Genomic DNA, 24875 nt, shown 5'->3' on the forward strand with positions numbered 1-24875 from the left:
ATACAATCAATTAATCTAAAGGTTTACATAAATATAAAAATATAAAAGTTAATTCCTCTTCCAAATTTTTCAAACCCATGTCTGTCTAATCTGTATGCTTTTATGGAGATGTCTAAATAAATTCATAGATATGGATCTAAATGTAATAAAATCATAGCTTCATATGGCAAAGTATTTTCTGTCAGCAAAATATTTAACATTATGTTTTTGAGGCCGCCCTAGACTCATCATCCTAACATCAGATAATTCTTTATTTTGTGTCTTTCTTACTTTTGCACAGCACATTTAAATATATTTTATCTTAGAGTTGATTCTCTTAGTTGTTGAATTGATTACATTTCCCATGGATATGCTCCAATAAAGTTCTGATAAAAAAAGAAAAGTAGAAGTTCCTGAAAATCTCTCTTCTCCTTAAATATGTCTTATAGTTGTGAAAAAATAATGGACGATTTAGTCTCTGATTTTTAAAACTTCACACCATTAACAATCGTTGTGACTTTGTGAAAGCAAGGTGAAATATAGAACTGAGGTGCTTCCTGTCAAAATTCATCAGCATGTTTAAGAAACCTGAGTAACATATTTAATACATAAATGTAATATGCTTTCAACAGTTCTTTCCTAAGAGATTCTTCTTGTTTTTTTTCCACGTTTGTTTTATATTCTTCTTTCTTTGACTGAATAATTTTTCTCACTTTTACCATTATGCCAAACACTAAAACAATGATACTGCAGAATAATCAGATTCCTACATAGTAGAATATGTGGAGTATAATCTATTTAATCTTCAGAAAAAATAGGTATGTATTACAAATTCACTCAGAATTATATGACTCTGTGCAAGGCAGATCAGAAACAAACATTAAAAAAGCAGTCTTTTAAAACTTGCTTAGCTCATGATCTGTTGAAAAAAAAAAAGATGATTCCTGGAATCTGGGACCAGTAGATTTTAAGCACAAGTGTCATCTACTTACTTAAGAAGTTTTTCAGCAACATCAATTACCTGTCTTAATTAATTACTTGAATACATGAAACAGTTTATAGTACAATCAGCAACCAGCTTTATATTGCTTTTAGAAGGGCTATTGCAAAAAATGACTGATTATTAGCAAAATGTTTGTGCAATAAATATTTAGTCTTATGCACAGATAAGTAAATTTGTATGTTAAAGTGAAATTATTTGTTACTAAGTGCCTCCTCCTCTATTTCTTCTACTCAGTGAAGAAAGGACTGGATCCAGTAATCCTGCTTTGCCTCATATAAGATCTTATTATTAATCAGTGTTGCCTCAGATACAGTACTTTCCAAGGTATCCATACTCACATTTCCAATTGGGTAAAATACTGACAATCATTTGAATGCAAGATATTGAGGGGCATATTTTTTTTAAATTAGGGTTTTCATTTTCTTTGACTAAATATCCAGGGGTGGAATTGCTGGACCATGTGGTAGTTCTATTTTTAATTTTTGGAGGAATTTCCGTATTGTTTATTGCAGTATTGTTTACAATAGCTAAGATATGGAAGCAACCTAAGTGTGTCAATTGAGAGATGAATGGATAAAGAAGTGTGGCATATATGGAACATCACTCAGCCATCAACAGAATAAAGTCTTTTCATTTCTTACAACTTGGATAGACCCGGAGGGTATTATGCTTAGTGAAATAAATCAGACAAATATTGTATGATTTCATTTATATGTGGAATCTAAAAACAAAACAAATGAATGAATATACCAAAACTGAAACAAACTCACAGAGAACAAACTAGTGGTTGTCAGAGGGTAAGGGAGTAGGAGGATGGGCAAAATAGGTGAATGAGATTAAGGTACATACTATCAGCTATAAAATGTCACAGGGATGTAATGTACAGCACAGGGGATATAGTCAATAATATAACATTGCTGGTGTATAATCTATAAAAATATTGAATCACTATATTGTACACCTGAAACTAATATAATATTGTAAGTCAATTAAAACTGGAGGATGGATTAAGTCATGGAGCTTTAATGTTGACTTGATATATTATAATATATATTTAAGTGTCTTTATTATTTAATTTAAAACTTTTATGCTAAATTGGCTAATGATGCCCTGATTTCAGTGGTTTAAAATAGCATTGGCTTATTTCTCATTCATGCTATATACCCAACTCAGGTGACCAGGAGGAATATACTCACCTTAGTTATGCACAAACAATGCTTCTTCCCAATTAGCCATTCTGTTTGAAGAGCCCATTCTCCTGAATTGTCCACAGGTTGACAACTAGTGAAATGCTTCAGCCTGATAGTAACACTCATCATGTCAAATCACATGCATTTTCTTGTTATCTGTAGTCAACTGAACTGTGTCTGCTGGCAGAAAGACAAGACCTTACTATGGTGTCTTCATTCCTGGTAGCAAGGCTTTTCCCAGGGCCCTAATTTGTGTATCTTCTCCCTCAGTAGACACAGCCTCTAGAGTAATTCCTGAGCCCAAGAATTCCTTGATAAATTTCCTGTTAATTTGAGAACCTAGGTGTTTCCAACCCATTTTATCATACCCTATAATTCTATAAACATGTGCCATAGTATGGAGTAGGTTTTGTTCTCTCTTGGAACATTGACCATGGCCCAAATAGAACACATGCCTGGCTTGTGCTGTGGAATGATATAAGTTGAAAAAGACTATGTTCCCTGAAACTCCTTTACTTGTACATATTTTTCCCAAATAAACTTGATTTATATTTGCTCCATCAGGAAGTAGTAATGTGTGTTCAAAACTCCTATGCATGACATCCTTAGATGTGAAACTTAGACCTTTTATCTGTATGTATCCACTCACACATATATGCACAAAATATAATAATTCCAAAACGTTGAAGATTTTCAAAGTTCTCCTAATTTTAAATGTTTGGGTTAGAGTCATGGTAAAGGGCATGGCTTTTTACTATCTTGCTCATCTTTGCTTGTTACACTCCCAATGTTATTTCACCCACACACATAAATCATACAGAGTGCATATATAATTTCCATTATATTAAGAGCAATTCTACCCTTCCTTGGATACCTTGGTAACAATGAATCTCAGGCCCTGTAAGGCTTATGTTCTAATCCCAAACATTTATGAAAGAATTTCCCAACAAAACCACATTTTCTCTGATAAATTCTGTTGATAAGAGTTAAAATATTTTACCCATCTTGTTATAGTAAATCAATGAGATAAAATCTGTAAACTGAAATGTTTCATAGAAATTCTACATATATTCCATAAGAAAGACAAGGGTATTTTAGAGTATATTTTTTAGCTATCACTGAGATAAAAGACATAATAAACTTGTGAATATTAATTTTAAGATGTTTAACTAATATTTACTATGGATGTGCAGTAGTCAGTGTAGCCAACTTTTTAAAAAATTACTAAAGTTAAGAATTTGAACTTTAATATTATATAAAATTATCATTATGCTCTTTGATAAATGTCAGAGCCTCTAGGAAAGAACTACCAATCCCTTCTTCATGTCACTAATAAAAATAATATCAAGGTAACTTAAAGACGGCATTGACCTAATTCATGGATTTGCTGTTTTTAAAAAGCCATTATTTGTATAAGTTACTCATAAATGAAAAAGTGAATAGTGGAATAGCTAGTCATAAAAGAGCTTTGATTAGTAACTAAAGAGTTGCAGTAAAAGGTGCCAAGCTAATATATGTTTACTAAAATATAATACTTTAGACTGATGCAGTTCATCTCTTCTCTGACTTCTCTTATTTTTGCACATTAGAAAATAAGCTGACTATAGACTATGTCTATATAAACTTATCAAATACTTTGAATAAAATGATTTTTCAACTTAATAATCAACTAATTTAATCAAATATGCTTTAATCAATTCTTATGAAGCTTAACTATACTGGCAAAACTGGTTGGTTATTTAGTGTTAAATTATGTAGGCAGTTTCCTACAATAATGGATTTTATATGTGACCTAAAAAAATTTTTGCTTAATACTCTAATTAAGATTCCAGGGTAATATTAATTCAAATTTTACGTGTTTCAAGGCAGTTATAATTCAATTTTGGTATCAAATACAGATGTTGATATAATAATTGTTCCTAACATTTTACAGCAAGAGAGCACAGGGACACAATGACATTGAAATTGTCTTAATCTTTTTACATAATTGTTTTGGAAGTGTTATATCTAAATTAATTATATTATAAATTATTTTCTATTAAAATTGTGTATTCCTCTGATTTTATATGTATTTTCTTAATTTGCTTCCATAAAATTATTTTGCAATATCAAAATTAATCTTCTTGCCCCTATATTTTTCTGGAAAATTAAGCTTATTTTGATTCACATCCATGATAACTTTCATTCTCAATTTCCCTTTGCACCTCAAATTTCCTGATATTTTATATAAACTAAGAGCATATGTAAAACTTCTAATATTTTATCAAATTCACTAGATTTATACAAATAACATACTAATAACTAGTTTTAGACTATCTCACTACCTTCAAAAATAATCAAAAAGGAAGCAGCAGGCAAAAGACTCAGAATAGTTATTTCAATATTGAACAAAAACAAGTTGGAGAACTGACACGGTGGTATCTGATGTCAAGACTTAGTATAAAGGTACAGCACCAAGACTGTGTGGTATTGGTGAAAGAACAGACAAGTAGATCAATGGAACAGAATAGGGAACCCAGAAATAGACCCACATATAGTTAACTTTTCACTAATGAGCAAAGGCAAAACAATGGAGCAAGCAAGCTCTCTTCAACAAATGGTGCTGGAACAACTGGACATCTACTGGACATTCATTTTGAGAAAAAAAAAAGAATCTGTACACAGATATCCATCACAAAAAAATAATTCAAAATGGATCATAGACCTAAATGTAAAACATAAAACTGTAATATTTCTAGGAGGTAACATAGAAGAAAACCTAGAATACTTTGGGTCTGGTGATGATATTTTAGATATATCACCAAAGGCATGATTCATGAAATAAACTGTAATTGATACTGGGTTTCATTAAAATTAAAAACTTCTGCTCTGTGAAAGACAATTTCAAGAGAATGAGAAGACAAGCAACAGACAGAGAAAATATTTGCAAAAGACATCTGATAAAGAACTGCTAACAAAATATGCAAAGAACTCTTAAACCTCAACAATAAGAAAGCAAACAACCCAATTAAAAATGTCAAAGACCTTAACAGACACCTTATCAAAGAAGATATACAAATGACAAATAAGTGTTTGAAAAGATGCTCTCCACATCATATTTCATCAGGGCAAAGCAATTTAAAAACAAAAGTGTTAACTCCACTACATACCTATTAGAATGGGCAAAATCTATAACACTGACAGCACCAAATGCTGGTGAGGATTTTGGGCAGCAGAAACCCTTATTCGTTGCTAATGGGAATACAAGATGGTACAGTCACTTTGAAAGTTTTTTTGTTTCTTACAAAACTAAGCATGATCTTAACCATAGATTCAATTATGCTCCTTTAATATTCACCCAATTTATGTTCACCTCAAAACTTGCACATGAATGCTTTATTTATAACTGCCAAAACTTGGAAGTAACGAAGATGTCCTTTAGTATGTGAATGGATAAACTATGGTACATCAAGACAATGGAATATTCAGCACTAAAAAGAAATGTGCTGTCATGCCATGTCTTTCTTTTTTCATGAAGAAAACTTAAATGCAAATTACTAAGTGAAAGAAAGTAATCTGACAAGCCTACATGTCATCTGATTCCAACTATATGACGTTCTGGAAAAGGCAAAACTATGGAATCAGTGAAAAGATCAGTGATTGCCAGGGGTAGAGGAGGGGAGGGATAAATAAGACACAGACTTTTAGGGCAGTGAAACTTCTCTATATGATACTATAGTGATTGATACATGTCATTATACATTTTTCCAAACCCATAGAATGTACAACAGCAAGAGTGAACCATACTATAAACTATGGTCTTTGGGTGATAGTGATGTGTCAGTGAAAGTTCATCAATTGTTACAATTATGTAGGACACATGGCTAATGTGCCATCAGGGAGTATATGGGAAATCTCTGTACTTTGTCCTCAATCTTGCTGTGAACTCTACTCTAAAAATCTCTTAATCAACAGAAAATGTATATAATTACATGGAATAAAGTGTTCAAAATGAATAGTAGTTGTGGCTAAAATGATACCACAATATTTTTTTCTAGCTAATGTAATACATTTCTTTTTCCTTATAAAAAGGCAGACGAGGTTACTCTAGTATTCCAGACTCAAAGAGTTAGAAGGTAGCACTCATGATTCAGAAGGATGGAAGTAAACTATGAGTTAAGTTAGGAGATGAAATCCTGTCACAATAGTTTCAACGGCAGTATGTGAAAGTGATAGAAAGCTTCATTCATGGAAAAAACAGAACTAAAAAAGTTAGCCTTGTATATTTCCCATTTTTAATGAGAAAACGCATGGATGAAAGACAAATAAATATTATTTGGTACAAAATCATTCTCTCACTAAAAAGGATTACAAAACCCAAATATCAAGCGACAATTTTTGTTCTATTTTCATGCTCTCACAAATGTTACAAAATAATTTTTATCCTTAATTACAAAGTCTTTCAGATATTACCCATCTCGAAAAATATTAATTAAGCCATGAGTCCTTGGAGGCTGCTATGGAGCAAAACTTTGTGGGTTTTTTTCCCTCAATATGTGGTTATAGTGTAAAATATAAAATGACATTGTGGGCCGCTATATTTATCCTCTCAATGACTTGAGCAGCACGTCAAGTTTACTTAGTTTATAATTATTTTTATCACTTTATGCGGCAGGCACAACCTGAGAGAAACATTTAGCAGTTGATTTCTGCTAAATTCATCATTGCTCATAATAGGAACTCAGCACTTGAATTTGTCAAATTGATTGAAATACTCAGGGAGATACTGTAACACTGGCAAATACTGATTAATACCCTAGTCCCAAACAGAAGTTTTTTTTTTTTTTTTTTTTTTGCTTTTAATAGTGTTCTAGATGGTCTTAAATCTAACTGTACTATAAAGTAAAGTGAAACACCTTTTCCAAATATTCCTGAAGAAATACATCTATACTAGAAATTAAAATCCTACTGATAATTAAAAAGCATCGTTAAATTATTTTATGTAAAACTTAAAAAGAAATGTATGAAAATCATAACTATTTTAAAAGCCTTTTACAAGGCTTTGGGTTTTAGGATAACTAAGTAGCAATTCTGGGGAGAAAGAATCATGCTATAATACAAGATGGAATAGGACTTGGATGCAAAATGTTGATTTTTGAATTGTAGTTGCTAAATGCACTGTTACTTTGAGGCAATGATAACTTCATTATGTCTCAATGTTCATACATGTAAAATCATAATAGTATCTGATTTACTGAGCTATTATTAGGGGACTATAAGACAATGTATGCCAAAGATTTTTGTAGGCTATATAGTATGGATGTTTTGATTAAAATCCTTGTATTTTGAAAGAGAGTAAAGAAAGTCTGGATTTTCTTGTGGTAACAAACAATTGTAAAAATCTCAATGACTTAAAACAACAAACACTTATTTTACAATCATATCTTTTTGCAAGGACATCTGTTGAGCATAGTCACACAGAACCCAACCTGATGGAGCAGTTGCCATACCAAATGCTTCTGTTTGCTTTACCATATAGAAATGGAGAATTGCATAGACAAGTAAATGATCTAGACCAGAACTGACACACATTCACTTCTGCTATAAGCACTTATTTTCCAGTACAAGGAAACAGATAACAATAAATAAGCCAGGAAATACAGATTTACCATGTGCCTGGAAAGAAGAAAATGGAAAATAACTGTCAAAAGCAATAATGGTTATCACAAAACATAAATCTTGAAGACTGAAGTAAAACAGATAGTAAAAATTCATTTCACATGGGTTTTTCACATGAGAATAACAATTTAAGTCTTACAATTCTAAACATTAGCAAGGATGTGAAGCAAAGAACATTCTTATACACTGGTGGTAGAGTATAAGTTGATGCTTGACATTTGGAGAAAAATTTGGAAAAAACCCAAGAAAGTGAAAAACATGTAAGCCCTAAATCTTAATTATTCCACTAATTCAATTTCACTCCTTGAAAGAAAGACTGTCCAGGAGCAGAAGTAGTTATCGAGACTTGCTTGTGAGAGCAAAACATTGGAAACAATATACATGTCTACAAGTTGAGTAAACTAGAATTATATGTAGCCACTTGAATAAATCCCCCAGCAACAAAACTATTGAACTTTAAAAAAGAATTAACAGAATGATATCCATAGTATGGTATAACTTATATAAAACAAATGCAAAACATAATTAGAGCATTTATGACAGATAAATATCTCACACATAACTTGATATTTATTATATTATATAGTTTAATTTTTATACATTTAAATAATAAGTATGGTATATATATTATTTATTACTTACATTTATTATATAGTTATTTTATTGACTTTAGATGTATATAGATTTATTATATTTATTTTTAGTTTGCTTAGATGTGTTTTTATAAAAATAAGTATAGAATGGGTAATAATTTTGATAATTGTAAAAGTACAGTTTAGACAAAATTAGTTAATATTAACATGTAGGAAGTGATCAAATGATCAAAAGTATGCCTAAACTGGACATTCAACAGTTTAAATGAGTCAACACTGTGCTCACAGGTAAAAATTTAAAAGAAAAAATTAATTCTTTAAAATAAGAAAGTGAGCTATTTTATGTAATGAGAAAAAATAACCACACTTCCTCTGCACATCCCTGCCAAAATCACAATAATGAAAGTTAGTGACAAATGTATAGTTCCGTATACATTTCTAGAATCAAAATTTCAGACATTTTTTAAAAAAACACCATCAAAGCTTATCTCACAATTTCCTGCTCAAACTTGAGCAAGTGGTGTGTTGACTCTATTGGGTCCTGAAAGTAGATCTTTAAATACTCAGGAATTTTAAAGTCATTTATTAAAACACAGCTTTATGCAGCCATGGTGAGGTGTGTTCACCATGGAAACACTACAAATCTGGGTTTTTACCCTGAAAATTTTTTTAAATATATTTTTTATTTCTGAAACTCAGTTTAACTTACCTGTGCAAACACTAGTTATAGCACTTGCAAAATTCTCTGCATAGTCTTTTAAACCCATACCTGCAAATGGATTTCTTTCCAAATTTAAATACACTTCCTTTATCTGTTGGAAATCCCTTCAAATAATGTTAGATAAATAAAATTAAAGTTAAGGACCTGCAGTAGAACACTAATATTCTTGTCTAAATTTAGTGTTAATAATGATTCAATAATCAGTTCTACATCATACAATATGCAGGGGGATAAGTACTAAATATCACGAATCTTTTCCAGCACTACTGGATAATAGTGACTAATGATTACTTATATATACAATAAAAAAATAAATACAATAAAGAACAAACAGGCTTTAACACAGCAACATCTCCGGAATGGCCTAAACAATCAGATTCTGCTCTCTGCTAAGTCTTCAATCAGTATTGGAACCCATTTTTGTTTCTGAGTATGAGAACTGTTACAAACTCTGGATGTGATACCACATAGCGCTGAGGAGGCTGGAATGTCTTCGTTTTTATTCTCCATTTGTTTTATGCAGGAAGAAAATCTAAGTGACTTATTTCCATTTCCAGCTAGTTGAGCTTCATTACTTTACATATTTCAGATTTATTTTTGATAAGCAGTCTAGGCAGACCAGGTATTTTGCTAAAACCAATCTAGCATAAGAATTTCCTCAGTCATCTTCTTATTAGTAAATTCCAAAAAGTGTTCACAAGAAGGTCTGATACAAGCCAATATAGGAGGAAGAAGATTAGTTACAGATCTTCTCTTAATTCTTTCCTTCCCAAATGCCTATTACAGAAGGCTTTATCTTGACTACATTTGATACATAAAAACCAATATGATATCCTAGTTTTCAGAATTTTAAAAGGCATCAAGAATTTTGAGCAAGTTCCAGGAAAGTGATTAAGAAAATAAGGGAATAACCAACTGTCGCAAAATAAGAATACCTAACACATGGTGCATTACGTCTACAGTAGAGATTAGGTAATATCTCTGTTTTATTAGGGAAGAGAGTTTAAATTTAGGTTGAAGAGAGCAAAGGTCATAGAATGAATGGATAAAATTTCCAAGAAGGCATATTTTGGCAAAATTGCAAGCCCATGAAGATTAACTTGGCTGCCAATGAAAAAATGAAGTAAAGAAAGCTCTTTGCCATTCTTTCCAATCTGACTGCTCACTCCTAGTGAGTTGGAACATATACTCAAGAATATTGTTATTTTTCAGATCACTGACTGAGTCACATTGATTTGTAGGTCACAATAATTAGTTGAACTGAATAATTTAGTATATGAAATATTTTTTCTTTTGTTTCTTTTTAACACATACATAAAACTATTAAAATGGGCCAAAGCATTTTGTCACATGGAAGAAAGCATGGCCATCATCTCCCTGTCTTTTTACTGACATGCTTAAAATTCTTATGCTTTTTTCTTCTCTTTTCCTAATGTACAAATGTTTGGGTGTGGATTACTAAGGAAAACGCGAACAGCCACACACTTCCCCACCTCAACACACACACACACATACACACACACACACACTCAGAATTTCCAATGGGGAATTTTGCCTTTGGGTTTGAAACAAAAGCCTGGCTTTAAAAAAATTTCTTAACTTTCTTTTGGCATTTTCCCCAGGGGGTATATCTACCTCTGTGATTAGCTCAAATCTAGATTGATTAGCTCCAGTCATGAAAACTCTATCTTTGAGTCTTCTAGTTTGGAGGTAGCTACAGAAATTGCCACGCCCCACACATATTCAGAAGAAAAAACAAGAAGAACAAAAAGCACAGACTCCATTTTAAACAAAATTACTAAGATAAATAAAATTAGAGAGTAGACTAAAAATCAAAAGTGACTTATCAGAAAAACCAGGAAGAGTAAGCTGCTTTCCCCATCAAATCCATGAGAGTCAGGAATTAGAAGCATGTAAGGGAAAAAGTTAAATTAAAGCAGCCAGTGTTTAAAAACAAGGACCTGATTGAAAGTCAGTATGTAAGCCTAACAGATTACTATATCCCAAAACTAAACCATTCCCACAGAAACTAGAAGGTGTACTCTATGAATATATTTAACCAGAGACTGAAGTCACAGGAACACAAGTAATAGCAAAAATTCTAGATGAGGAATCAGACTAAACTGGAGATTTACGGAATATGAATAACCTAAAAGAGGGCTTAAACAGTAACAGTGGTAGTTAGAGAAGCCCAACTGTGGGGAAAAAAAGCTTACAGGACTCAAAATAGCAATGCATACAAATCTAACATCGTTACTAAAAAGTGATACAATATAGTGACAAAATTAGTGTAAGGACCTGCATCATAGTTGTTAGTTACAATTGTTATGTCTCTGTAGGGGTCATACAGGATATGCTTTCTATTTCAAATCAGAAACCACCAACACATGCACAAAACACCTCAGCATGAGGAAGCTCGAGAGTCTCAGCTGTGGTTTCTTACACTCTGATGTTCATATAGGCATACTCTCAACATATAACCAGCCCTAATGGCATAGCCTTCTTCCAATCTTAGCAAAACCAACTACAAATTACCAATATTACAGTTATCAATAAACAGTGTTGAGATCAACACTGTTATCACTGGTATCAATAGTCCAGAAACTTGCTTCACAAGCATGGTTAAAAAGTTACACTCTAAATCAGTATGTTTTATGTTTTGACCAGGGATCAGAGACACCCAGGTACACTTCTTTTTTTTTTTTTTTTTAAGGAATTCCTTTATTTTTATTATTTATTTATTTATTCATTTATTTTTGGCTGTGTTGGGTCTTCGTTTCTGTGCAAGGGCTTTCTCTAGTTGTGGCAAGTGGGGGCCACTCTTCATCGCGGTGCGCAGGCCTCTCACTATCGTGGCCTCTGCTGTTGCGGAGCACAAGCTCCAGACGCGCAGGCCCAGTAGTTGTGGCTCATGGGCCTAGTTGCTCCGCGGCATGTGGAATCTTCCCAGACCAGGGCTCGAACCCATGTCCCCTGAATTGGCAGGCAGATTCTCAACCACTGCGCCACCAGGGAAGCCACCAGGTACACTTCTTATTTCAGTAACATAGCTTAGCCCATTAGCCCATTAGACCCATTAGCCCATTAAGCTGCACTTAATGCTCATAGCACAACTTCCAAACTCTTTTAACATTCCATCACAGCTCCAGAGTTTAGACAGACAGTTTAACGTCCTTAACAAGGGATTACGGAATCTTTCTCTGAAGCAGCTGAATTACTTGCATGCACTGATACTTTGAGGGGGGAAAAAAAAAAAACTCTCTAGCTACCTGGTATGACTGATGATGAGATACAGAGATGTCCACAATGTACACAGATGTTCCAATCAGCACATTAATGTCTCACTTTTAAATAAGCATGTTGGCAATATGATTAAGGAACACCACCAACCTAAAATGAAACTCAGAATCTTATCCTCAGAGGTAAGGAAATATATTGTATCTATGCTAAAAATAAGAAAAGTCAGAGAATATTATAAATATTAGATGTTAAACGTGTGATACATAAAATTAATAGAAACAGACAAATAAAAATGTGTAAGTTAAAGTTATATAAATATCTTAAAATTTAGAACAGAAAGACAAAGTTAATAGATGAAAATGATAAGGAAATTAGAGGAACAGTCATGAGAGTTCAATATCCAGCTAAAACAAATTTTTTGTTGAGAGGGCGGTGACTGGATTGGGATGGGAGTAGCAAGAAAATGTTCAAAGAAATAATAAAAAACATTTATAATTGAGTGTCATAAGTATCCAGATGAAAGGGATAATCTATTGCCCAACTAAGTTATAGGTCCATATGAGGGCATGTAGTGTAAAATTTTAGAAAATCAGGGAAAAATAATACATACTAAAAGCTCCTTGTAAGAAGTGACAAACCAAAATCAGGTCACACTGAAGCAGGATTTAAAATATAAATTGTATTAAGTTTCTGAACACTAGTACTGGAGGCTAAAATTCAATGATGTAATTCCTTAATTTTATGAAGTAAAATAAGTTTCAATTTAGAAATTGATACTCAGACAAATTATTCATCAAGGATAAAGCATGTAAAAATATATTCTCAGAAGAGCAGTCTCAACAAATTTTCCTGATATGTGTCCTTTCTCAGGATATTTCGAGGTAGAAAACAGGAAAGAGACTTGTGATGGAGGCAATGGACCTAACACAAGAAGAAATATGTCTGTGTGGCATGGAGCTTGGGGTCATTGAGGGAATTCCTATAATGACCATACAGGGAAACCCTAGAGTTACAGCAGTGTAGGAGAAAGAACAACTGTTCATTTTCCTTTTTTATGTCCAATAAGGAAAATGAACTTTTCAATTATCTAATGGGATTAAACATGTGAAAATTTATAACTATATTACAGAGCTTTCAGAAGGTTGGAAATATTTTAGTGTAAATTCAAAAAAAGTTATGCAAATGACAAATTCAATCAGGTATTTGAGTCAAAGAGAAAGTTTTACAAAAATGAAAATGTAATTAAAATATATTGCTTATCTTGGTAGGGAACAATATTTTCATAAGCAGAATAAGAGATTTAAACAAAAATGTGGGATAGCTATATTTGAAGAATGAAGAGGTGGAGGAAAGTGATTTAAGAGTGCTACAGTCTTTACCTAATATAACATATATTTAATGATCTTTATTATTTATAATTAAAATATAGCAGTTTTTATCATGCAGGTTTAGGGAGATGAATTCTAGATGAAATAACTAGAAAGTTGAAAATTATTTATTTTGAGAAGGGAGCTTGAAGAAAAGAGGATATTGTTTTTAATCTTGCACTTATGTCTTTAAAATTTTATTTTAAAAATATGTGCAATTACAAATGATGAACATTACAGCTGATAAAAGAAGAAAAAAGAAAAGTATATTTCTATGAGAATGCAGTACTTAGAATTATTTCAGCCAAGGCTGGACACCTTGTTTTATGGAGTATTTCATTCCATAACTTTTAAACCAACTTCAAATCCTAAGTCTAAAATTCTCTAATTTTACTTTTTTAATTTTAGTACTATTCCAAAAATTCTGTTAAACTCTTTGCAGTGTCTCTTGATTAGGAATTGAATTTTATATTGACCACAAATATGTAAATGTGGACATAGTAATTTGGGAAGAACTCTAAATTAGACTAGATGACAGCTAAACTTCAAATCATGTATGTGTATCCACATAACTTAAATGACAGAGGGCCAAGAATAAGAAAGTACTTAAATCTGCTGGAGGAAGTAGAAAACTTGTTCCAATCACATTTTAATTTTAAATTTGCATGTTAGAATCAACATTCATCTAAAGTGATTTGCTTATCACTTTAAGATGCATTTATATTCAAGTGGATAACTTATTTCTTACTTCTTATCCTACTAATCTTATCATGCATTACTGATAAAGGATGTTTATTCCCTGCTTCAGGTGGTCTTCAGTCATTCTCTATCCCTGTACTGAACTGGGACTCTAAATTATTATTTTTAAAAAAAATCCTCTTTTAGCAAAAGCTATCACCTTGTGTCAGTTCTCATTTCTTGTAATACTTGACTATTTGCATGACTCCATCATTCTTCAAATGTTATACTTTTGTGACTTTTGTGTTTATTTTCCTAATTTTTCCTTCAATCTTTCAAATTGCCCCCCTTTCTTTATTTCCTTATATTTTTACTCAGTAAGTAGTATTGCCACACTGTTAGTAAAGGTTCTCCAGAATTTTTCTCTTTAAGATCAAGTCTTTCTTACAGATTTTTCCAACACCTTTCTTCTGACTTCCAAATATATATCTCACTGTGTAATCTTTCTTCAAAGCACAATTTTTAATTGCCTATAGAATATCTCCACAGAGATGCTACCTCAATTTAACAACATTTAGGTGTTAGGGAGGCTTTATAAGTATGAACTCATTTAATTCTCATAAAAATCACATTAGGTGATAATATTATTATTTTAATTTTACAGATTAAGAAATTAAAGCTTAGAATGATTAAGCAACTTAGCCAAAGTCACAAATCTAGTAAGTGGCATAGGAACTGTGTCTCTGGAATTCATGATCTTTAATATTATATGATAACCATATTTGAACACATTGGAACAAAGGAGATGCTCCACCCAATTTATTTATCTATTACGGAAACAAGGTATTTATCTCTCAGGCTTGAAATTGCCTAATTATCTTGTAATTTATTCCCTATACACAATTAGTAACCATACACTCTATGTCTATAAAATATGTTTTACATCTCCCATATTATTCTCACTGCTGCCACCAATGTGATTCTCAACCCTCATAATTTAACAAGAGATTATTAACTGGTCCTTCCACCACTGCCCATCAGTTCCCTTCCTCCATTCCCTTTTCTTTTTCCTTTCTTTCTTCCTTCTTATTTTTTTCTTTATTTCTTTCCCTTTTTGCTTCATGTTGCCTAGGAGATGAATTCCAACTTCCCATGCAACAGGAAAGCTCAGCTTCAACCTTCAGATGCCTATGTTGATCTCCAGTATTTATATGTACTACTAAGTCTTTACCCCTATTTACCTCTTTGACTTTGCCAGCTCTATATCACAGAGCCTGATTTCTACAGTATCTGTTTCCCAGGCTCCTGTATCAAGTTACATCAACTGGGTTTAGACAATGGGAGTCACTGACAACAGAAAGAAGAAGGCATGCATGTTCTATTTTTTTCTCTGCCATAGGTAGATGCTACTGCATTTCCTCTGTGTCTCCAGCTCCCTCCAGTGCACCCACATTCTACAAAGTAACTGCAGGCCTTGAACTTTAACAATACAGCTGATTTCATTAATTCCGACTTTGGGGTGATTAGCAGTTCATGCTGTTTTTAATCTCCGGGTTGTCCAACAGTACCTTCTGTGGTTTCCTCATATTCTATCGCTTTTTGTGTCAATACCTGTGTTATTTTTTTTTCCATTTAAATACTTGGAGTAGTTTTTGTTTTCCACCTATATTGGGCTGTACACTCTAGGCCTACAAGCCCTGTACTTACCCAGCTTCAAGACCAAAGAAAGAGCCCAAAGTCAGCAAAAAAGACATCAGTGATATACTGGATAGAGGGATCTTACATGTCTGAAGAAAGGTCCTGGAGTGATACCGCACCATGTGCGGCAGATGGTGGGCAGGACATAGCAGCCGTCTTTGCTCCTGGGGGAGGGGGAGGTTTCCGGTTATAAGGGGAATTGACATCAGGTTGGTTTATCAGTTACCACGGAAACCAGCAGAGAGACATGCCCCTCACTACCCCTTTGATAAGCTATCATGGTGGAGGTGTTCTGATCTAAAAATTAGAACAATCACTAGCTGGGGCTGGGGGCAAGTATGTGACAAGGTCAGTCATGTGAGTAGGGTGTAGGTGAAGTAGGCACTGGTCAAGCAGGGGAGGCACAGAGAATAAGAGAACAGCCATCTAAGGTGGCCTGACCATACAACCCTTAAAAATAATAAAAAACAAACCAAAATTCTTCAAATATTACTTTCCCTTACATATGATGCCTGTCCGTAGCTCCCATTGGTACTTGAATATTTTTTTAAAATTCCTATGGCATTGTTAAAACCACTTAATACTTACTTTATACTATTGAGTTGTTTTTTGTTTGTTTGTTTGTTTTTGCCATAACATTCCTGGATGCTTCATCAGCACAACTAATTTTTTAAGTTCAAAAAGATAGCTTAATAATTCTTCTGTAGTCATCACAATGGTATGTACCTACAGTAAAGTTCAGTGAACAGCTTTCCACAAGAAAAAGAAAAAAATTTAGACACTTTACAACTTCTGTTTTTTATCATCCAAATATAAATGTTATTCAACTTTAATAAGTCTCAGTCCCTTCATTTCTAACTTACAATGGTAATATTAATATCCCCTAGGCCATTTAAAAAGAAAATCATAGTACATAGAGGGGCATTGCTGAGGATGATAGATTTACAGGACCAAGTTCAGTGACTATTGTATGCTTACTCTCAAGTGCTGCATGATTCCACAGCATATATGACAAAGTCTCTATAGTAATATTTTGTGCTGCTGATTAAGTATTTAAAAACCTGCATGTAGTTTTAAAATGGATTCACCTTTTGAAATGCTATACAGAACACACACAAATATAGAATCTCAGATTATAATATTAATTAGTTCTCATTCTTTTCTGGTCTGTTGCTATGAGAAAGTGTAGAAATTCTGAAAAAGTGTGATCCATACAATAAAAACTAAGGAATTATTTCAAGTAATAACGGAGAAACGTATGAGAAATAATAAGTAAACAGTGAATTCTACTATAAGAAATTTATCTTCTCCCTATTCTTTGCTCCATTACATTTTGTTTTTACCTCATGTGGCTTATATTCCAGTGGAGTGAGTCAAGTAAAAAGCAACATAAATATAGATTATATAAGAAACTGATAAACAACATAGAGAAAAAGTAAGTGATGAAGGGGGTTAGGGTGTTATGAGACAAAGGTTACACTGATGTAGAGAGTACTAAAGAATTAGGATTAGGCTTGGATGCATATATATGTATATATATGAGAGTGGACTTGATCATGGTGAGAGGAAGGCAGGGAATAACTATAACTATACGATCAAAGCTATTAATGGAAAGGACCTCCAAAATCACTGTGAATCTTCTCATAGGTTAAAAATTGTGCAGAAAAACATGCAATCTAAGATGAGATGGACTAGTTTCTAAAGACGTTCTGCAAAGACTGAATAATACTTGCTTTAGAGACTAAGATTTTAGGATGATTTTTATGTCTAGAGTATAAACTGTAAATAGCCTTCATAAATTGATGCTTACTAGGTTGCCAGCACTGTTTTAACTGTATTGACTATAAATTAAATGCTTAGTATAATTCTATGAGATCTGAGTTTGCTACTCTTATTGTCTCCAATAAAGCTGAGACAACTGGTCACAGAGAGTTTAAGCAAATTGATCAAAATGAAATAGCTAAAAAATGAAGAATCTGAGGTTCAAACTCAGGTAGTTTGGTTCTAGAGCTTTAACTATACTGCCAGTTAAATCTCGGGTGACATCATACATGTTAAAGTGACTAGAAAGTCCAGTTCACATTTATTAACTTGGCCACTTTTTCATATTGTAAAAACTGTTAAAAGCCCAGCAGATTCAAAGCTGCTCAGACAGTATGTCCAGGTGATTCACAGAACTCTACATAGCTCAGTGTGGTAAGTTACCTTTCTAGGGAAGCATAGAATAGTGTTTTTGAATGTATGTTCTTATGCAGCCTGACTGAGTTTAATAACTGATTTGCCTCTTATCAGCTGTGTGACCTATAGCAACTTCCCTTATGCTGTCTCGGTTACTTTTAATTAATTTCTAAATGGCACCAATAGTACCTGGAAATAAAATAAAAATAATATCTGTAATTCAATAGCTATCATTAGCTTGTCTTACTAATTAGTTTTTACTAATTTATTAGCTTCTATTAATTGAGATCTAATATTTGCCAGTCCTGAAAATAACACAAGGATAAGCTACTAGACATTATAAACTATCAGCAGGAAATCATTGGAATTATTGACATAGGTTCCATTAAAAAGTTTCAAAACTTTATTTTTCTTCATTGAGGTATAATTAACAAATATTGTATATGTTTAAGGAGTACATAATGATGTTTTGATATATGTATCCATTGTGAAATGATTACTACAATCAAGCTAATAAACAATATCCATCCCTTCAATAATTACCGTTTGTGTGTATGTGTGTGTGTGTGTGTGATAAGAATAATCAAGACCTATACTTCTAGCAAATTTCAATAATAAATTCAGTATCATTAACTATAGTTACCACACTATACATTAGATCTCCAGAACTTATTCGCCTTGCAGAAATGAAACTTTGTATCCTTTGACCAGCATCTTTCTATTTCCCTCACCCTGCAGGCCCTGCAACCACTGTTCTAGTTTTTGCTTCTATGAGTTCAACTATTTTAGATTCCACATATATGTGAGAACATACAATACTTATCATTCTCTATCTCACTTATTTCATAATGCCCTCAAACTCCATCCATATTGTCACAAGAGGCAGGATTTCCAACTTTTTTATGTTTAAAAAACATACAACTCTGTGTTTTGCTGATTTTCTACTGTTTTTATTTTATTTCTGTTCTCATTTTATTAACTCCTTCCTGCTAACATTGAGTTTAGTTTGTTCTTTTTATAGTTCCTTAAGATATAGAGTTATTATGTATGCTTGAGATTTCTTCTTTTTTTTTTAATAACCTTTTTATTGGAGTATAATTGCTATACACTGGTGTGTTAGTTTCTGCTTTATAACAAAGTGAATCAGTTATACATATACATATGTTCCCATATCTCTTCCCTCTTGCATCTCTCTCCCTCCCACCCTCCCTATCTCACCCCTCTAGGTGGTCACAAAGCACAGAGCTGATCTCCCTGTGCTATGCAGTTGCTTCCCACTAGCTATTTTACGTTTGGTAGTGTATATATGTCCATGCCACTCTCTCACTTTGTCACACCTAACCCTTGCCCCTCCCCATATCCTCAAGTCCATTCTCTAGTAGGTCTGTGTCTTTATTCCTGTCTTGCCAATAGGTTCTTCATGACATTTTATTTTATCCCTTAGATTCCATATATATGTGTTAGCATACTGTATTTGTTTTTCTCTTTCTGGCTTACTTCACTTTGTGTGACAGACTCTAACTCCATCCACCTCACTAAAAATAACTCCATTTCGTTTCTTTTTATGGCTGAGTAATATTCCATTGTATATATGTGCCACATCTTCTTTATCTATTCATCTGATGATGGACATTTAGGTTGCTTCCATGTCCTGGCTATTGTAAATAGAGCTGCAATGAACATTTTGGTACATGACTCTTTTTGAATGATGGTTTTCTCAGGGTATATGCCCAGTAGTGGGATTGCTGGGTCGTATGGTAGTTCTATTTTTAGTTTTGTAAGGAACCTCCATACTGTTCTCCATAGTGGCTGTATCAACATATATTCCCACCAACAGTGCAAGAGTGTTTCCTTTTCTCCACACCCTTTCCAGCATTTCTGGTTTCTAGATTTTTTGATGATGCCCATTCTAACCGGTGTGAGATGATATCTCATTGTAGTTTTGATTTGCATTTCTGTAATGATTAATGATGTTGAGCATTCTTTCATGTGTTTGTTGGCAATCTATATATCTTCTTTGGAGAAATGTCTATTTAGGTCTTCTGCCCATTTTTGGATTGGGTTGTTTGTTTTTTTATTGCTATTGAGCTGCATGAGCTGCTTGTACATCTTGGAGATTAATCCTTTGTAAGTTGCTCGATTTGCAAATATTTCCTCCATTCTGAGGGTTGCCTTTTGGTCTTGTTTATGGTTTCCTTTGCTGTGCAAAAGCTTTTAAGTTTCATTGGGAACCATTTGTTTATTTTTGTTTTTATTTCCATTTCTCTAGGAGGTGGGTCAAAAAGGATCTTGCTGTGATTTATGTCATACAGTTTTCTGTCTATGTTTTCCTCTAAGGGTTTGATAGTGTCTGGCCTTACATTTAGGTCTTTAATCCATTTGGAGTTTATTTTTGTGTATGGTGTTAGGGAGTGTTCTAATATCATACTTTTACATGTACCTGTCCAGTTTTCCCAGCACAACATATTGAAGAGGCTGTCTTTTCTCCACTGTATATGCTTGCCTCCTTTATGAAAATTAAGGTGACCATATGTCCGTGGGTTTATCTCTGGGCTTTCTATCCTCTTCAATTGATCTATGTTTCTTTTTTTGTGCCAGTACCATACTGTCTTGATACTGTAGCTTTGTAGTATAGTCTGAAGTCAGGGAGCCTGTTTCTTCCAGCTGCATTTTTCGTTCTCAAGATTCCTTTGGCTATTCGGTGTCTTTTTTGTTTCCATACAAATTGTGAAATTTTTTGTTCTAGTTCTGTGAAAAATACAAGTGGTAGTTTGATAGGGATTGCATTGAATCTGTAGATTGCTTTGGGGAACAGAGTCATTTTCACAATGTTGATTCTTCCAATCCAAGAACATGGCATATCTCTCCATCCATTTGCATAATCTTTAATGTCTTTCATCAGTGTCTTATAATTTTCTGCATACAGGTCTTTTGTCTCCTTAGGTAGGTTTATTCCTAGATATTTTATTCTCTTTGTTGCAGTGGTAAATGGGAGTGTTTTCTTAATTTTACTTTCAGATTTTTCATCATTAGTGTATAGGAATGCAAGAGATTTCTGTGCATTAATTTTGTATCCTGCTACTTTACCAAATTCATAGATTATAGATTCATCACTGATGACTATGATTCATAGATTCATAGATCTAGTAATTTTCTGGTAGCATCTTTAGGATTCTTTATGTATACTATCATGTCATCTGCAAACAGTGACAGCTTTATTTCTTCTTTTCCGATTTGGATTCCTTTTATTTCTTTTTCTTCTCTGACTGCTGTGGCTAACACTTCCAAAACTATGTTGAATAATAGTGGTGAGAGTGGGCAACCTTGTCTTGTTCCTGATCTTAGTGGAAATGGTTTCCGTTTTTCACCATTGAGCACGATTATGGCTGTGGGTTTGTCATATATAGCCTTTATTATGTTGAGGAAAGTTCCCTCTATGCCTACTTTCTGCAGGGCTTTTATCATAAATCGGTGTTGAATTTTGTCGAAAGCTTTCTCTGCATCTATTGAGATGATCATATGGTTTTTCTCCTTCAATTTGTGAACATGGTGTATCACATGGATTGCTTTGTGTATATTGAAGAATCCTTGCATTCCTGGATTAAACCCCACTTGATAATGGTGTATGATCCTTTTAATGTCCTGTTGGATTCTGTTTGCTAGTATTTTGTTGAGGATTTTTGCATCTATGTTCATCAGTGATATTGGCTTGTAGTTTTCTTTCTTTGTGACATCTTTGTCTGGTTTTGGTATCAGGGTGATGGTGGTCTCGTAGAATGAGTTGGGGAGTGTTCCTCTCTCTGCAATATTTTGGAAGAGTTTGAGAAGGATAGGTGTTAGCTCTTCTCTAAATGTTTGATAGAATTCACCTGTGAAGCGATCTGGTCCTGGGCTTTTGTTTGTTGGAAGATTTTAATCACAGTTTCAATTTCAGTGCTTGTGATTGGTCTGTTCATAGTTTCTGTTTCTTCCAGGTTCAGTCTCGGCAGGTTGTGCATTTCTAACAATCTGTCCATTTCTTCCAGGTTGTCCATTTTATTGGCATAGAGTTGCTTGTAGTAATCTCTCATGATCTTTTGTATTTCTGCAGTGTCAGTGGTTACTTCTCCTTTTTCATTTCTAATTCTATTGATTTGAGTCTTCTCCCTTTTTCTCTTGATGAGTCTGGCTAATGGTTTATCAATTTTGTTTATCTTCTCAAAGAACCAGCTTTTAGTTTTGTTGATCGTTGCTACTGTTTCCTTCATTTCTTTTTCTTTTATTTCTGACCTGCTCTTTATGATTTCTTTCCTTCTGCTAACTTTGGGGTTTTTTTTGTTCTTCTTTCTCTAATTGCTTTAGGTGCAAGGTTAGGTTGTTTATTCGAGATATTTCCTGTTTCTTGAGGTAGGGTTGTATTGCTATAAATTTCCCTCTGAGAACTACTTTTGCTGCATCCCATAGGTTTTGGGTCGTCGTGTCTCCACTGTCATTTGTTTCTAGGTGTTTTTTGTTTTCTCCTTTGATTTCTTCAGTGATCACTTTGTTATTAGGTAGTGTATTGTGTAGCCTCCATGTGTTTGTATTTTTTACAGATCTTTCCTGTAATTGATATCTAGTCTCATAGCGCTGTGGTTGGAAAATATACTTGATACGATTTCAATTTTCTTAAATTTACCAAGGCTTGATTTGTGACCCAGGATATGATCTATCTTAGAGAATGTTCCATGAGGACTTGAGAAAAATGTGTGTTCTGTTGTTTTTGGGTGGAATGTCTTACAAATACCAATTAAGTCCATCTTGTTTAATGTATCATTTAAAGCTTGTGTTTCCCTATTTATTTTCATTTTTGAGGATCTGTCCATTGGTGAAAGTGGGGTGTTAAAGTCCCCTACTATGATTGTGTCATTGTTGATTTCCCCTTTCATGGCTGTTAGTATTTGCCTTATGTATTGAGGTGCTCCTATGTTGGGTGCATAAGTATTTACAATTGTTATATCTTCTTCTTGGATCGATCCCTTGATCATTATATAGTGTCCTTTTTTGGCTCTTCTAATAGTATTTATTTTAAATCTATTTTGTCTGATATGAGAATTGCTACTCCAGCTTTCTTTTGATTTCCATTTGCATGGAATATCTTTTTCCATCCCCTAACTTTCAGTCTGTATGTGTCCCTAAGTCTGAAGTGTATCTCTTGTAGACAGCATATATATGGGTTTTGTTTTTGTATCCATTCAGCCAGTCTGTGTCTTTTGGTAGGAACATTTAATCCATTTATATTTAAGGTAATTATCGATATGTATGTTCCTATTCCCTATTTTCTTAAATGTTTTGTGTTTGTTATTGTCAGTGTTTTCCTTCTCTTGTGTTTCTTGCCTAGAGAAGTTCCTTTAGCATTTGCTGTAAAGCTGGTTTTGTGGTGCTGAACTCTCTCAGCTTTTGCTTGCCTGTAAAGGTTCTAATTTCTCCATCAAATCTGAATGAGATACTTGCTGGGTAGAGTAATCTTGGTTGTAGGTTTTTCTCCTTCATCACTTTAAATATGTCATGTCACTCCCTTCTGGCTTGCAGAGTTTCTGCTGAAAAGTCAGCTGTTAACCTTATGGGGATTCCCTTGTGTGTTATTTGTTGTTTTCCCCTTGCTGCTTTTAATATGTTTTCTTTATATTTAATTTCTGATAGTTTGATTAATATGTGTCTTGGCGTGTTTCTCCTTGGATTTATCCTGTGTGGGACTCTCTGTGCTTCCAGGACTTGATTAGCTATTTCCTTTCCCATATTAGGGAAGTTTTCAACTATAATCTCTTCAAATATTTTCTCAGTCCTTTTCTTTTTCTCTTCTTCTTCTGGGACCCCTATAATTCAAATGTTGGTGCATTTTATGTTGTCCCAGAGGCCGCTGAGACTGTCCTCGTTCTTTTCATTCTTTTTTCTTTATTCTGCTCTGCAGTAGTTATTTCCACTATTTTATCTTCCAGGTCACTTATCCGTTCTTCTGCCTCAGTTATTCTGCTATTGATCCTGTCTAAAGTATTTTTAATTTCATTTATTGTGTTTTTCTTCATTGCTTGGTTCCTCTTTAGTTCTTCTAGGTCCTTGTTAAATGTTTCTTGCATTTTGTCTATTCTATTTCCAAGATTTTGGATCATCTTACTATTATTATTCTGAATTCTTTTTCAGGTAGACTGCTTATGTCGTCTTCATTTGTTAGGTCTGTTAGGTTTTTACCTTGCTCTTTCATCTGCTGTGTGTTTTTCTGTCTTCTCATTTTGCTTATCTTACTGTGTTTGGGGTCTCCTTTTCACAGGCTGCAGGTTCGTAGTTCCCATTGGTTTTGGTGTCTGTCCCCAGTGGCTAAGGTTGGTTCAATGGGTTGTGAAGGCTTCCTGGTGGAGGGGACTAGTGCCTGTGTTCTGGTGAATGAGGCTGGATCTTGTCTTTCTGGTGGGCAGGTCCACATCTGGTGGTGTGTTTTGGGGTGTCTGTGGCCTTACTATGATTTTAGGCAGCCTCTCTACTAATGGATGGGGTTGTGTTCCTGTCTTGCTAGTTGTTTGGCATAGTGTGTCCAGCACTATAGCTTGCTGGTCG

At 33.7% G+C, this 24875-nt stretch overlaps 1 long non-coding RNA gene across 2 annotated transcripts in view; it reads right to left on the reverse strand.

Moving 5' to 3' along the window:
* Positions 1-23678, reverse strand: part of LOC309615959 — a 278194-nt gene extending 254516 nt beyond the window's left edge. For both annotated transcript variants that reach the window (XR_014237177.1, XR_014237178.1), the window contains exon 1: positions 22933-23678. This is a non-coding gene — a long non-coding RNA (uncharacterized lncRNA). The remainder of the gene's footprint in view (positions 1-22932) is intronic.
* Positions 23679-24875: the final 1197 nt, after the last annotated feature.

This window comes from Balaenoptera borealis (genome assembly GCF_965194805.1).
Source record: "Balaenoptera borealis genome assembly, chromosome: 18".
Classification (NCBI taxonomy): Eukaryota; Metazoa; Chordata; class Mammalia; order Artiodactyla; family Balaenopteridae; genus Balaenoptera; species Balaenoptera borealis.